Raw genomic sequence first — 15132 nt, 5'->3', positions numbered from 1 at the left:
GCCAGCCCCCCCTCCCTAGCACCAACACCACCACCACACTCTTCAGCACCCTTGAATCAGTAGCATGCTTTGTCATGCAAATCGGGACATTTTTTTTCAGAACCCTACTTACGCAAGCAGTGCCAAGTGTTTGGCACGGAGATTTCATCAAGACCTGCAGGGTGGCAAGCGTTTCTGCACAACTCTTATTGTCTGCTGCTGCTTCTGCTATTTATTGTATACATCAAGGTACGCTACATGACGATAAGTATGTGGACACCTGCTCGTCGAACATCTCATTCCAAAATCATGGGCATTAATGTGGAGTTGGTCCCTGCTTTGCTGCTACTCTTCTGGGAAGGCTTTCCATTAGATGTTGGAGCATTGCTGCGGGGACTTGCTTCCATCCAACGACAAGAGCATTAGTGAGGTGGAGCACTGATGTTGGGCAATTAGGCCTGGCTCGCAGTCAGCCTTCCAATTCATCCCAAAGTTGTTCGATGGGGTTGAGGTCAGGACTCTGTGCAGGCCAGTCAAGTTCTCGACAAACCATTTCTGTATGGACCTTGCTTTGTGCACGGTGGCATAGTCATGCTGAAAAAGAAAGGGCCTTTCCCAAACTGTTGCCACAAAGTTGGAAGCACAGAATTGTCTAGAATGTCATTGTATGCTGTAGCGTTAAGATTTCCCTTCACTTGAACTAAGGAGCATAGCCGGAACCATGAAATCCTTCCTCAGACCATTATTCTTCCTCCACAAACTTTACAGTTGGCACTATGCATTGGGGCAGGTAGAGTTTTCCTGGCATCCACCAAACCTTATTTCGTCCGTCGGACTGCCTGAAGCGTGATTCATCACTTCAGAGAACGCTCCAGAGTCCAATGGCGGTGAGCTTTACACCACTCCAGGCTGTTATAGCAGCAAAGCGGGGACCAATGCATTGCGCATTGTGATCTTAGGCTTGTGTGCGGCTGCTGTGTGCCGTTGTAACCTATTTCGTTAAGCTCCTGACTAATTCCGGAGGCAGTTTGGAATGCGGTAGTAAGTGATGCAACCAAGGACAGACGATTTTTACATGCTACTTGCTTCAGCACTCTGCGGCCCCATTCTGTGAGCTTATGTGGCTCACCTCTTCACCTTGTTGCTCCTAAATGTTTCCACTTCACAATACCAGCACTTACAGTTGACAGGGGCAGCTCTAGCAGGGCAATGTGAAGAAATGACTTGTTGAAAGGTGGCATCTTATGACTGTGCCATATTGAAAGTCACTGAGCTCTTCAGTAAGGTCATTGTACTGACAATACTTTTCTATGGCAATTGCATGGCTGTGTGCTCGATGTTATGCACCTGACAGTAACGGGTATGGCTGAAATAGCCGAATCCACCAATATGAAGTGGTGTCCACATACTTTTGTACATATAGTGTATCAGTACATTACATAGTCAATGAGACGTCATTTACTACCTATTGGGCGGCACACAATTGGCCCAGCGTCATCCGGGTTAGGGTTTGGCTGGATTAGGCTGTCAATGTAAATAAGAATTTGTTCTTAACTAGTTAAATAAATGTAAAAAACAAAGTTAGATTGGGTCAAAAATCGAATCAAATGTTATTTGTCACATGCACCAAATACAACAGGTGTAGACATTACCGTGAAATGTTTACTTATAAGCCCTTAACCAACAATGCAGTTCAAGAAATAGAGTTGAGAAAACATTTTCAAAATAAAATAAAGTAAAAAATAAAATAAAAACTAACACAATAAATTAGGTTAAATAAAAATGTTTAAAAACATACAAAAAAATACTATGATGATAATGAATGACTTCCAATTCTACAGTAAACCTTAGAGCATCATCTATTTTATTTAGGTTACTCTGTATATATATACACTGAGTTTACCAAACAATAAGAACACATTCCTAAATTTGAGTTGCACCCTCCCTTTTGCCCTCAGAACAGCCTCAATTCGCTGGAGAATGGCCTCTACACTATGTCGAAAGCGTTCGACAGGGATGCTGGCCCATGTTGACTCCAATGCTTCCCACAGTTGTGTCAAGTTGGCTGGATGTCCTTTGTGTGATGGACCAATATTGATACACAATAAAACTGGAAACTGTTGAGCGCACCTTGCACCTAGTACCATACTACTACCAGTTCAAAGGCACTTAAATCTTTTGTCTTGCCCATTCACCCTCTGAATGGCACACATACAGTGCATTCGGGAAGGATTCAGACCCCTTGACTTTTTCCACACTTTGTGACACTACAGCCCTATTCTAAAATGTATTAACTGTTTGTTTTTTCTCATCAATCTATACACAATACCCCATAAAGACAAATCAAAAACAGTTGTTTGGAAATGTTTTCAAATTTATAAAAAATAAAACATGTAAATAATACATTTACATAAGTATTAAGACCCTTTACTCAGCACTTTGTTGAAGCACCTTAGGCAGCGATTACAGCATCAAGTCTTCTTGGGTATGATGCTACAAGCTAGGCACACCTGTTTTTGGGGAGTTTCTCCCATTCTTCTCTGCAGATCCTCTCAAGCACTGTCAAGTTGGATGGGGAGTGTCGCTGCACAGCTATTTTCAGGTCTCTCCAGAGATGCTCCCGAGTGGTGCAGCGGTCTAAGGCAACTGCATCTCAGCGCTAGAGGCATCACTACAGACCCTGGTTGGATTCCAGGCTGAATCACAACTGTCAGTGATTGAGAGTCACATAGGGCGTTTTTTTCGCCTGGTCACATACAGCTGATGTGTTGTGCATTGAAGGGAATAGAACGGAATAGGTGAAAGGAGGAGAGCGCACAACGTAGACGCGAGAAGGAATACAACGTGGCTACTGTGAACTGTGTTTAAGGGTGATCAGGGGTGTATTCATTCTGCCGATTCTGTTGAAAAACGTTTCTTAAACAGAAGCAAACGGAACAAAAAGGGGATAAACATACCTGAATTTGTCCAATAGAAACTCTCGTTTGCAACGGTTCAACTAATGATTACACCCATTATCAGCTAGATGCAGTTAAGAGTGTGCAAGGCAGCATTGGTCAGTTTGGCCGGGAGGCCAGATTTAGGAAGAGTCTTGATGGTTTCAAACGTCTTCCATTTAAGAGTGATGGGGACCTTCAATGAGGCAGCCTTTTTTTGTTACCCTTCCCCAGATCTGTGCCTCGACACAATCTTGTCTCAGGTTCTACGGACAGTTCCTTCGACCTCATGGCTTGTTTTTTTTCTCTGATATGCACTGTCAACTGTGGGACCTTATATAGACAGGTGTGTGCCTTTCCAAATCATGCACAATCAATTTAATTTACCACAGGCGGACTACAATCAAGATGTAGAAACATCTCTAGGTTGTTCAATGGAAAAAGGATGAAGAGCTAAATTTCGAGTCTCATAGCAAAGGGTCTGAATACTTATGTAAATAAGGTATTTCTGTTTTTGTATTTTGAATAAATGTGCAACAATGTCCCAAAACTTGTTTTCGCTTTGTCATTATGGGGTATTGTGTGGGGATACCTAGTCAGTCTTACAACTGAATGCATTCAACTGAAATGTGTCTTCCGCATTTAACCCAACCCATCTGAATAAGAGATGCGCTCTATTCAATCCATGTCTCAATTGTCTAATTTCTTTAAAAAGTCTTAACAAGTGACATCAATAAGGGATCGTAGCTTTCAACTGGATTCACCTGGTCAGTCTATGTCATGGAAAGAGCAGGTGTTCTTAATGTTTTGTATGCTGAGTGTTTAACATACTGCATGTGACACATACTTTCTTCTTAGATGCACATAAGTGAACAGCATACATAGACATTTACAACCAGAATACATTCCTTTACTGTATATGAAATGAAATAAATAGTATGGACCACTCTCGGTTTTTGGTTTTAGTAGAGGGAGCCTCCCGTGTGCCCCCAAGCCCACACACGTGTGCTTGAGTGTAAGACCCCACACAAAAGCCACTAATCACTAATGCCCTGGAAGATAAAGAGCTGCATTAGTATTCCCCTGAGCACCAACCAACACACAGACTGAAAGCCACACCACAGACCCAGATTAACAAAGCCTGCTGCTGCACCAAACTGGGCACCACTCGCCTTTATCTGCTGTCTGAACGGCAGCCTGCGGCCTCTCCCTTCACCCACACCATACACATGGGTTTGAACATCTAAGCATATTTTGCAAGTTTGCGTTTGAAACAATTTAATTAAGAATCTGCCCCTTTTTTTCAATTTTCGTCTAAAATGACATACTCCAATCTAACTGCCTGTAGCACAAGGCCTAAAGCAAGGATATACATATTCTTGATACCGTTTGAAAGGAAACACCATGAAGTTTGTGGAAATGTTAAATGAATGTAGGAGAATATAACACATTAGATCTGGTAAAAGAAAAAACATGTTTTTTTGTATTACTTTTTGTACCATCATCTTTGAAATGCAAGAGAAAGGCCATAATGTATTATTCCAGCCCAGGCACAATTTAGATGTTGGCCACTATATGGCAGCAGTGTACGTGCAAAGATTTAGACTGATCCGATGAACCATTGCATTTCTTCTCAAAATGCCCAAATGTGTCACGTTCGTTGTAACGAGGAGACGAAGGCACAGTGTGATGAGAATACATTCCTCTTTATTAAAGGAAGAACACTTAAACAAACTAACAAAATGACCGTGAAGCTATAAACACTAGTGCTGACACAGGCAACTAATACATAGACAATAACCCACAGATAAACCAAGGAATATGTCTACCTAAATATGGTTCCCAATCACAGACAACGATAAACAGCTGCCTCTGATTGAGAACCAATCTAGGCAACCATAGACATATAAACCCCTAGACTAGAAAAACGCCTAGACATACAAAAAAAACCTAGACAATACAACAACTTAACACACCACCCTTGTCACACCCTGACCTAACCAAATAATAAAGAAAACAAAGGTAACTAAGGTCAGGGCGTGACAAATGTGCCTAATTGGTTTATTAATACATTTTCAAGTTCATAACTGTGCACTCTCCTCAAACAATAGCATGGTATTCTTTCACTGTAATAGCTACTGTAAATTGGAAAGTGCAGTTAGATTAACAATCATTTAAGATTTCTGCCAACATCAGATATATCTATGTCCTGGGAAATGTTCTTCTAACTTATAAACTCATGTTAATCGCATCAGCCTACGTTAGCTCAACCGTCCCACGGGGGAGCCACAGATCCTGTGTAAACAAAATGTGTGGATTTAGGATCTTATTTTGAGCCACTTTGCTACAGTGGAAAAATAATCCTGCAGCAACAGGAAATGTGAATAATTATGTGGATTATAATTCATGGACATTTTGTAGGAGTTGACACATCATAAGGGTAAATCAAGTCTGAAATGTCAAAGTGGAAATGACAAACTTCCGAAGCCTTTTGAGGTTTAAAACACACTACAAGTTTGAAATGTCCTACATTGCAGAACATTTCTCCTGCAACAGGGTGATCAAGTTAAGATCCTACATCTGTACTGATCAATTGAAGAAGTAGAACAGGATACTTCTTTCACCTTCAGATAGTTAAAATGACTCAGTTCATTGAAGAAAATGTACAGTGTAGATCACCATCATCTGTATTAATAATTCATAATAACAGGCTTTAGGAAGACTATTAATGTGGTTCTAAGTGTGTGTCTCTGCCCACCTTCTGTGTAAACGGTATAGTTAGAGCATAATGCTAAGCCCTGTGTTGCTGACTCACTGCAGTAAAACACATTAGGGGTTAACGTATAAAACTTAACTACCAGCTGTTCGCTCTACACACTGAGTTGACAAAAATGATGGGTACAGTTGTGATGTTTCCTCCGACTCAGTGTGTCAGAAAAAGGACACACAAGCAAATACTTGAAACTCATGATCTTTAGAGGAGTATTGATTATGTCATTTGTCTTTACAAAACAAGTAGTATGTTTAACATGGTGGTTACATTTTATGAGTCAACCCCATTGTTATGTTTGTGAGAGGTAGAGAAGGGATCTTGTGTGTTGGTGAGACAGGGGTGTGATAACCATCTCTACCCTGGTTGACTGCATTAAGGAAATGTCTCTGTATGCATAAGACATGTTATATACCCTTCAAAAACACATTGGTTGATGGTTTACTGATACCAACTAATGAGCAACACTTATCAATCTTTATTCCACTTCAATCCATATTGTTCTTAATATAATTTGGGTTAACTGCAGGGCTTGTTGAAAAGGTACTGAGATGAGATGTACTATAGGGTGACAGCGTGACAACCACGCTGAGAGTGTGAGGAGAATGTGGTGTGTAGGAGACGGCCTTGTTAACAGAGTAGGCCTGAGGTAGAAGTTGTGGGATGCAGTGGAGGCATGACTACCTTGGTACGCTGGTATGTCAACTACAATGCAATGATTCACAGAGTGATAAAAGCAGTGCTGGTGAACACATAATGTGGAAGAGGCACCACAGCATTGCACGGGGGATCCCAGAGCAACAGACTAACCACAGCATTGTCCGGGGGATCCCAGAGCAACAGACTAACCACAGCATTGTCCGGGGGATCCCAGAGCAACAGACTAACCACAGCATTGTCCGGGGGATCCCAGAGCAACAGACTAACCACAGCATTGTCCGGGGGATCCCAGAGCAACAGACTAACCACAGCATTGTCCGGGGGATCCCAGAGCAACAGACTAACCACAGCATTGTCCGGGGGATCCCAGAGCAACAGACTAACCACAGCATTGTCCGGGGGATCCCAGAGCAACAGACTAACCACAGCATTGTCCGGGGGATCCCAGAGCAACAGACTAACCACAGCATTGTCCGGGGGATCCCAGAGCAACAGACTAACCACAGCATTGTCCGGGGGATCCCAGAGCAACAGACTAACCACAGCATTGTCCGGGGGATCCCAGAGCAACAGACTAACCACATCAGGAGCAAGGAGAGAAACGTGTGGTTGAAAAAGCGCCTCTCTAACAGCTGCATGTTCATGGTAAAGAAAGAGCCTAGGACTTTGGAGGAGGCTCCGATGCACTTTATGTGACATTGTGTACCCTGATTCTGATCCTATCCACACAAACTGTGGTTGATAAGCTATGTCAGATCATAACTGTCATTGTAGATATGGGGACGAGAGTGTCACTGATTTGCTGACAGTATTTCAGTAACCTCCCAATCGATTTTAGTCAGATACTGTACAATACATCAGACAAGGTTAGGAACCTGAGAAGGTCTGAAAACAGTGATGTTGTTATTGGAATGTTGCAAACTGAAGGACATAATGATTACAGTTCTAAATTACACTAGAAATGGTGGAGAAATATCTGTCTGTCTTGTGGTCTGGAGTGGGAAAATACAGTACATCCCAAGCACATCTACCCACTCATACACACGTCAAGTACAAACATAACACCAACACAGACAAAATATGTTGTGTTGTTTGTTGGTCTACACCATGGGTGTCAAACTCTGGCCCGTGGGCCAAATTTGGCCCGCGGGGTAATTATATTTGGCCCGCGAGACAATACCAAATTACTACTAGAGCTGGCCCGCCGGTATTATACAGCGCATTCACCACTAATACTACGAATCCCATAATGCTCTGCTGTTTTCGCGCGCCAATCAGGACAGGACCCAGAAACGCTCTCTCCTCTATGACAGTAGTCATAGCAACATAGACGCTACAACTGTCAGCGAGCTAACCCTTCCCAAAAATGGCGAAAAGAAAGGCAGAAAACAGGAGCTTTCTGGACAAGTGGGAGGCAGAATATCTGTTTACATATGTAAAAGACAAACCTGTTTGTCTTGTTTGTGGAGTCAACGTGGCTGTAAGTAAGGAGTACAACATTAGATGACACTATGAAACGAAACACCATGACAAATACAAGGACCTGGACATGACTCAAAGGAGCCAGAAAGTAGAGGAGATGAAAAGAAGTTTGGTTTCACAACAGAATATGTTTAAAAAAGCCACATCACAAAGCGAGGCTGCTGTAAAGGCTAGTTATATAGTGGCAGCAGAGATCGCAAAATCAGCCCGGCCCTTTAATGAGGGAGAGTTCATGAAAAAGTGCATGATGAAGGTTTGTGACCTCGTATGCCCAGAGAAAAAACAAGCATTTTCAAACGTGAGCCTGAGCAGGAACACAGTAGCTGATCGCACATGTGATCTTGCCACCAATCTGTATGACCAGCTGATGGAAAAGGGAAAAGATTTTGTTGCGTTCTCCCTCGCTGTGGATGAGAGCTGCGACGCATCTGATACTGCTCAGCTGTCAGTCTTCATCCGTGGAGTGGACTCAAATCTGTGTGTTACGGAGGAGCTATTAGGATTCAAATCAATGCATGGCACAACCACAGGAAAGGAAATCTTTGAGGAGGTTTCCAAATGTGTAACTGAAATAAAGCTGCCGTGGGATAAACTCGTTGGATTAACGACAGATGGTGCGCCAGCGATGTGCGGTAAAAAGAGTGGACTGGTGGGCATGGTTCGGGAGAAGATGCGGGAAGAGAACTGTGCAGGTGAGCTAACTGTTTACCACTGCATCATACATCAGGAAGCACTGTGTGCCAAAGCCCTAAAGATGGAACATGTTATGACCACAGTAACACAGGTAGTTAACTTTATAAGAGCCAAAGGTCTAAATCACCGCCAGTTTAAATCTTTTCTGGAGGAGTGTGGTTCGGAATACGCAGACGTGCCGTATCACACAGAGGTGAGATGGCTAAGCAGAGGAAAAGTACTGAACAGATGTTTCGAGCTGCGTGAGGAAATATGTCAATTCCTGGAAACCAAAGGGAAGGATACAGCAGAGCTCCGGGAGCAAAAGTTCCTGTGTGAGCTGGCCTTTCTCTGTGACATCTCGAGCCATCTCGATGCGCTGAACCTGCAGCTTCAGGGGCGGGGGCGCATCATCACAGACATGTACGCTGCAGTGAGGGCCTTCAAAACTAAACTGTGCCTGTGGGAGAATCAGATGCTGCAAGGAAACCCTTGCCATTTTCCCTGCTGCCAATCCATAAAAGCGCAGATCTCTACCGCCGTGTTCCCATGCGCACAGTTTGCTGAAAAACTCAGTGTTCTCGCCGCTGAGTTTAGCCGGCGATTTGCCGACTTCGATGCCCAGAAATGCAAGTTTGAACTGCTTAGTAATCCCTTCGCAGTTGATGTGGAAAATGCACCAACCAACATCCAAATGGAGCTGATTGAACTCCAGTGCAACGACACGCTGAAGTCAAAGTATGATGCTGTGGGCGCCGCACAGTTTCCACGGTTCATCCCTGACACAATGCCTCAGCTCCGCACCCAAGCTGCTCAGATGCTCTCCATGTTCGGCAGCACTTATCTATGCGAGCAACTTTTCTCCTCGATGAAGATGACCAAAACAACTCACAGGAGACGTCTGACTGATGAACATCTTCGCTCGATACTGAGGATTTCTTCAGCTCAGAGCTTGAGCCCAGACATTGATGAACTAGCATCCAAGAAGAGATGCCAGGTATCTGGCTTGGGCACATCAGATTAGACCAGTGTGCAATAATTAACGTTTTCTTTATGCACTTTTTCTTGCTACAAGGCATGGGCTTGAATGGTTGATTGATTTATTATCATTTTATTTGTAAAATTATTAGCCAGTGGAAAAAGTTTATTTTGGTATTTAAATCAGAAGGCTGCAAATAGAAAAGAGGCATACAATTTTTATTTAAATTTTATTTATTTAATAAATGAATGCCATTGATGTGTTTTTTCATTTGAAATTCGATTTTGCATGTCTCCACTATTAAATTATATATTGTATGGTAATAAGCGATGCTTGTTCCATATTCAATGTTAAAGCAAAACTTGTTTGGGTCCATATTAAAAGGTTAATTTGTTCAATGTTGGCCTGTGACTTTGTTCAGGTTTTACATTTTGGCCCACTGGGTATTTGAGTTTGACACCCCTGGCCTACGTGTTCAGTCGCCTTGTCTGGCCACTGTGGGCTTTTCCTCAGAGCAGCCTTGTTTCAAACAAAGTCAACACTGCTCTACACAGATGGAGAGACTAGGATGGGGATAGAGAGACTGTGAGGCTATTCAATTTTCTCTGTTTTACAATGTCAAGAAGTCCATGACAACACTTAAATCAAACATATTTTATCAATGCGACTGAATCACATTAAACATTTACCTTCATTAAGACATCCATGTACTGTAAAACTAATAAAGTACAACATTTAGACTTCTGAACTGCACTGAATATTCTGGACACACCTTCTTTAGCTTGGTGTCAACAAATATCCATAGTAAAACAGTCAACAGCTTCTTTTAATCAACATTTGACTATGATGTCGCAGAAGTACACAAAAGAGCCCACAAAAGAGCCCAGAATAACTACCCCCCCTTTCACCATCTTGTCTCTCCCCTTTCCCCCACTCTAACTTTGTGGCAACTGCCACCCAGTGTATTTCCATGACAACCTGGGGGTTGTAAGAACGGCATGGAAACGTCAAACAGTGAGCTCGGCAGGCTCACATCAGAGGAGACAAAGAGCCAGTGAGCTACATGTGGTGAGAGGATGAACACTTTTCCCAGAAGCACCAGCCCACAGTTGCATGCCCAGGCACCCTGGGAACTGACACCCCCAAAGTCTTTGTCTTGTTCAGCAATAAGATTCTATATGATGAAGCTGAATGGTATTACATAACTGTACATACCTGTAATACGTAAAGCTATCTGGAGTTGCAACAAAGTGTCAAATGACTTACAATAATGTAAAGATAATGTACAGTTAATGTAAAGATAAAAAATATTTGTTGGAAAAGGACCCATGAGTAATCTGCTGTTTTACGAAGCATGTGACAAATATCTTTTGATTTGATTTGAATGTAAAATGGGCAACAATGTGTTGAGAGTTAAGGGGATACCTGCACAGTTTTGCTGTGCCGTTCCATTACAGAGTGATTTCTACTCCAATGGGCTGCTGACTGATATCTTCCAAAGAGATGATAGAAGTGGTAGACCCAAGGGATACAGAAGGAGTCTGGACAGATCACTGTAATCCTTTCCTGCAGTCAAATTACCTAGTGGCCTCATGGGTGGAACGTTATTCATATTTTTTCATAATTAATAAACGTTACTTCAAAAAACCCACAGAAAATCCAGTGTTTATATGTCAAACAGTTTTGTTATATTTCAGTGTTCTGTGATATATTTAAAGTGTAATATTGTGATGTAAACTCAAAATTGAATACGTTTAAACTCTATATCTGACATGGTACAGGTGTCTTATTTTTTGTAAGCCCATAACCATGTGTGTGAGGTGTATACTTTTTTTAAAAGTAGATTTGTTTAAGACTACCAAGAAACACTGTGTGTCCCTGATTTAGCACCCTGCAGTAAATTAGCCACCCAGAGTCCAGTGAATTCTCTACAAAGCAAAAGCTACTTGTATTTGTTGTTATTTAACTAGACAAGTCAGTTAAGAACAAATTCTTATTTTACAATGACAGCCTACCCTGGCCAAGCCCTCCCCTAAACCAATTGTGGGCCACCCTATGGGACTCCCGATCATGTGATACAGCCGGGATCGTATCAGGGCTTTGTAGTGATGCCTACTAGCAATGCGATGCGGTGCCTTAGACCACTGCGCCACTCGGGAGCCCATATGGCAAATTCTAACAACGACTGTGTGAGTCCTCTGACAGACAAGACTAACCTGTATTCAGATTAAGAGATGATTCAAAGGTTCAAAAATAACCTAAAGACAAGAATACATTCAGATGAGATTTATGCAATTATTAAAGGGTACATGTCTGTAAATCTGCGGTTCAGAAAATGGTGGAATTTCACCTCGTTAACAAACATTCCTGCCTGGCCGGCCGGCCATTTGGGGGCATGTTTGTCCGGCCTAATCTGGCCAGAGCAGATAGTCTTGATGACCGCCCCTTTAACCATCAATCAGAACCTCTGCTGGGGAAAGGGTCAGTGTTGGAGAGGGGTTCACACCGTCGCTATGGAGACCGCCTTTAAAAGCAGCGCCATAAATGTTGTACGGGCATTAGGTTGAGACAAAAACAGAAGGGGGGGGGGGGGGGGAGATGGTCAGATGGAGTCACTTGGTGCAGGCTAACATTAGCTATTAGCTTTATCTCAGAGCACTCTGCCACTGCCGTGTCTGACCTTACTTACCTCTTATACATATCCGCTGCTCATTTCAGACCTCTTTTTCACTAAAAAGCACCAATGCATAATGTAAACTGTGCTGGACTCTACTGTGGACTCACTCAGTCAGTGGTAGAGCTCCCCACATCTGTTGATAGAGACTACCGTACATTCTGAACTTAAATGACAAACTTTAAAGTTTAAAACTGAAATCAAACTTTGGTCCTTGGCCACTTCCTGAATTCATTCGAAACGCTTCCTTCGCATTTTGTATGAAGGAAAACCAAAAGTGGTGAGCTTGTTCAACTAGCGGTTGTGGTCCTCAGCAACTAATCATGGAGCGTTAAAACATTATGTTCAGCCACTTCCTCCCTATGCCACTTCAATACAAACCTATTATGGGATGGTTTAATAGGATTTTGAGGTAGAATAGCTAAGAAACAGATACACAGTAGAGATGTGTGATGAATGGTCTGAGAACAATTGAAATTGTGTAATCTGTTAATCTATGACATTTCTCCCCCTCTCTCTCTCTCTGAATGTGAACTATTGTGTCTTTCTGTCCACATCTATCATACATTTAGTGCACTCTGCCACTCCAAATGAAAGGCTTCCCATTGGAAATTGCATTCTTGAAGAGCGTATTGAAAAAATAACAAATTCTTACAGTAAAGAGGTGACTCTCATTGTGAGGATTCCTGGAGGATAATGTGTTGAGCTGTAGTTAGAAAGGAGAGGTATGTGGATGTTATGTGTGAAGGTCTGTCCACTTTTCAGGCACCCCAAGGCCCCCACTTGAGTACAACACATGATACTTCGTATTTTGAATGAGTTAGTCAAGTGCAGATTTCCCCCATCAAATTGTGGGGATCTCTACAGCTGATTAATGGGATGGCTTTTGGCGTTTTAATTAAATATTGTGTGCACATGATAATGTATAGAAAAATGATCAAATGTGTCACTCTCTAACTGCACCCTCAATTTTGAACTATTATTCCTAGTTATCAGGTACAGTAAATCTCTATTGTCAAGTAAGAAAAATTACACGGAACTGTTTGTCACTGCAGGCTTGGCGGATGTAAAAAACATTACGAGATATAACATGTGATAAGGATATCACTAAACTCTGAGCAATGCAAGGGGCAGTCACAGAGCATGACAGCAATTCCTATTGACACACTGACACCAAGTGGCAGGATGTTGTATACATGCCATGTAAGTGACCACAAGACCAGCACCTGCCACCTACAGTATACACTACAAATGATAAATTCTGACTGAGAAATCGAAGAGCGCTGATTTGATTGAAATTTATGAAAGAAATTCCCACACCTTAAGAAATTTACGATTAACTGCAGACAATATTATACTACCTCAGAGCCACCAATTCCCAGCTAAAATTATGCACATGTCCACTAGGTGCTGCTGTTGTGTAAGGACTCAATGCTCAGTGGCACTGGCTTGTGAGTCAATAATGAGATATTATTGTAGACGTCTCAGGAGATCACAGGAGAGACAGGTTTCCCTGTTCAGGTTTACCTGCTCTGACTGTGTCACCTGCAGTCACAGACTACTGCGGATATGAATGAGATGGGGAGGAAACAATTACCTTTCGCCAACACTGTGAAACAGCTGTGCAAATACTGAGAACAGAGGTTTGCACTTAGCCCGCTCATTGCCCCAGTGACGTGGCTCACCTCGTGCTGCAACCCACAGCACAGCAGCCATCATAAAAGCTAATTAAGGCCTCATCTCACCTAGAGAGTAACATGCTGATTTCCATAAAATACATGTCAGAATGGGATATTTCAATTCTGCACACCTTGACAAGTTTTATAATGCCAAACATCTACCCCTCATTGCTATATTCATTACAGAGGAAATCCTAGAACCTTAATAGTCCAGGCAAGCTATACAATGTGTGATGTCGGTAGGAATGGTACTGAATAGTACTGAATCTCTCAGTGGCATGTTCAGGTACTGTATAGTAGGTCTGTTATTACATATCAGCTGATGAGTATGTCCCCACCCTCTGTCACTCTGTGTGTAACGTTATGCTATGTATAAAGCAGAGGAAGTGATTGGCTGTGGTTGACACGCTATGTGGTGGAACTGTGTCAGACAGTGGCACTTGCTATGTTGTGGCTGTATCTGATAGGGCAGAGGGGCATCAGGGGCTTGGCAGCTCAGTGTGCTGTGACAGATCCACGACTCCCCATAGACCTACTGGAGGTTTCAGTATATACTGTACTATAAGCCCTGTGTGTGTGAATATACTGTACATTGAACATGGTTCATGGTCCTAAGGACTCAGTAGGTTAGAGTACGGCGCTGGCAAGTGGCAACACCGAGGCAATGGGTTTGATTCCCATATGGGCTACACTTCAAATATACCATCTGGATGGTTTGGATGAGTTACTGTTAATTGGAAGTTGTTTCGGATCAAAACGTCTGCTAAATGATCGCATTTCTTAAGAGTTTCAGAAGCAGTCATGTTCCAGTCATCGTAGAAACACTAAAGGGGAAGGAAGGACAGAGAGAAGATGGACAGAGAGCAGCTTCATGAACCTGATGACCACTGTATCTGAGCTCCTCTCAGACTGCAGGTCCTGGAAGGGATCAGCCCAGAGTATGGAGTAGGCTCACATCTCAGTCGTATACTTCCTATGATGAGAAAAACCAAACATGTACAGCTCAGTCTTTCTGAGATCATAAATGCAATCACTGTTACAATCAGTACTGTATGTCAATGTTTCCTAATTTAATAATATAAGACATGTTACAGTACATTATTACTTTCATACAGTATATTTTGAAACTGAATGCAGTATAGCATACTGTATATCTTTTTTAAACTAAATGCAGCAAAGCATACTGTATACATCTTACTGAATTCAGTATAGCATACTATATATATATATATATTTTACTGAATCCAGTTAAGCATACCAAAGGCCATTTTATAAAGTAAGACATAGTTATTGTGATGTGT

Source organism: Oncorhynchus mykiss, chromosome 6 (genome assembly GCF_057628025.1).
Source record: "Oncorhynchus mykiss isolate SJ-2025 chromosome 6, ASM5762802v1, whole genome shotgun sequence".
Classification (NCBI taxonomy): Eukaryota; Metazoa; Chordata; class Actinopteri; order Salmoniformes; family Salmonidae; genus Oncorhynchus; species Oncorhynchus mykiss.
The sequence above is the reverse complement of the archived record's forward strand: the minus strand, read 5'-3'. Positions refer to the sequence as shown.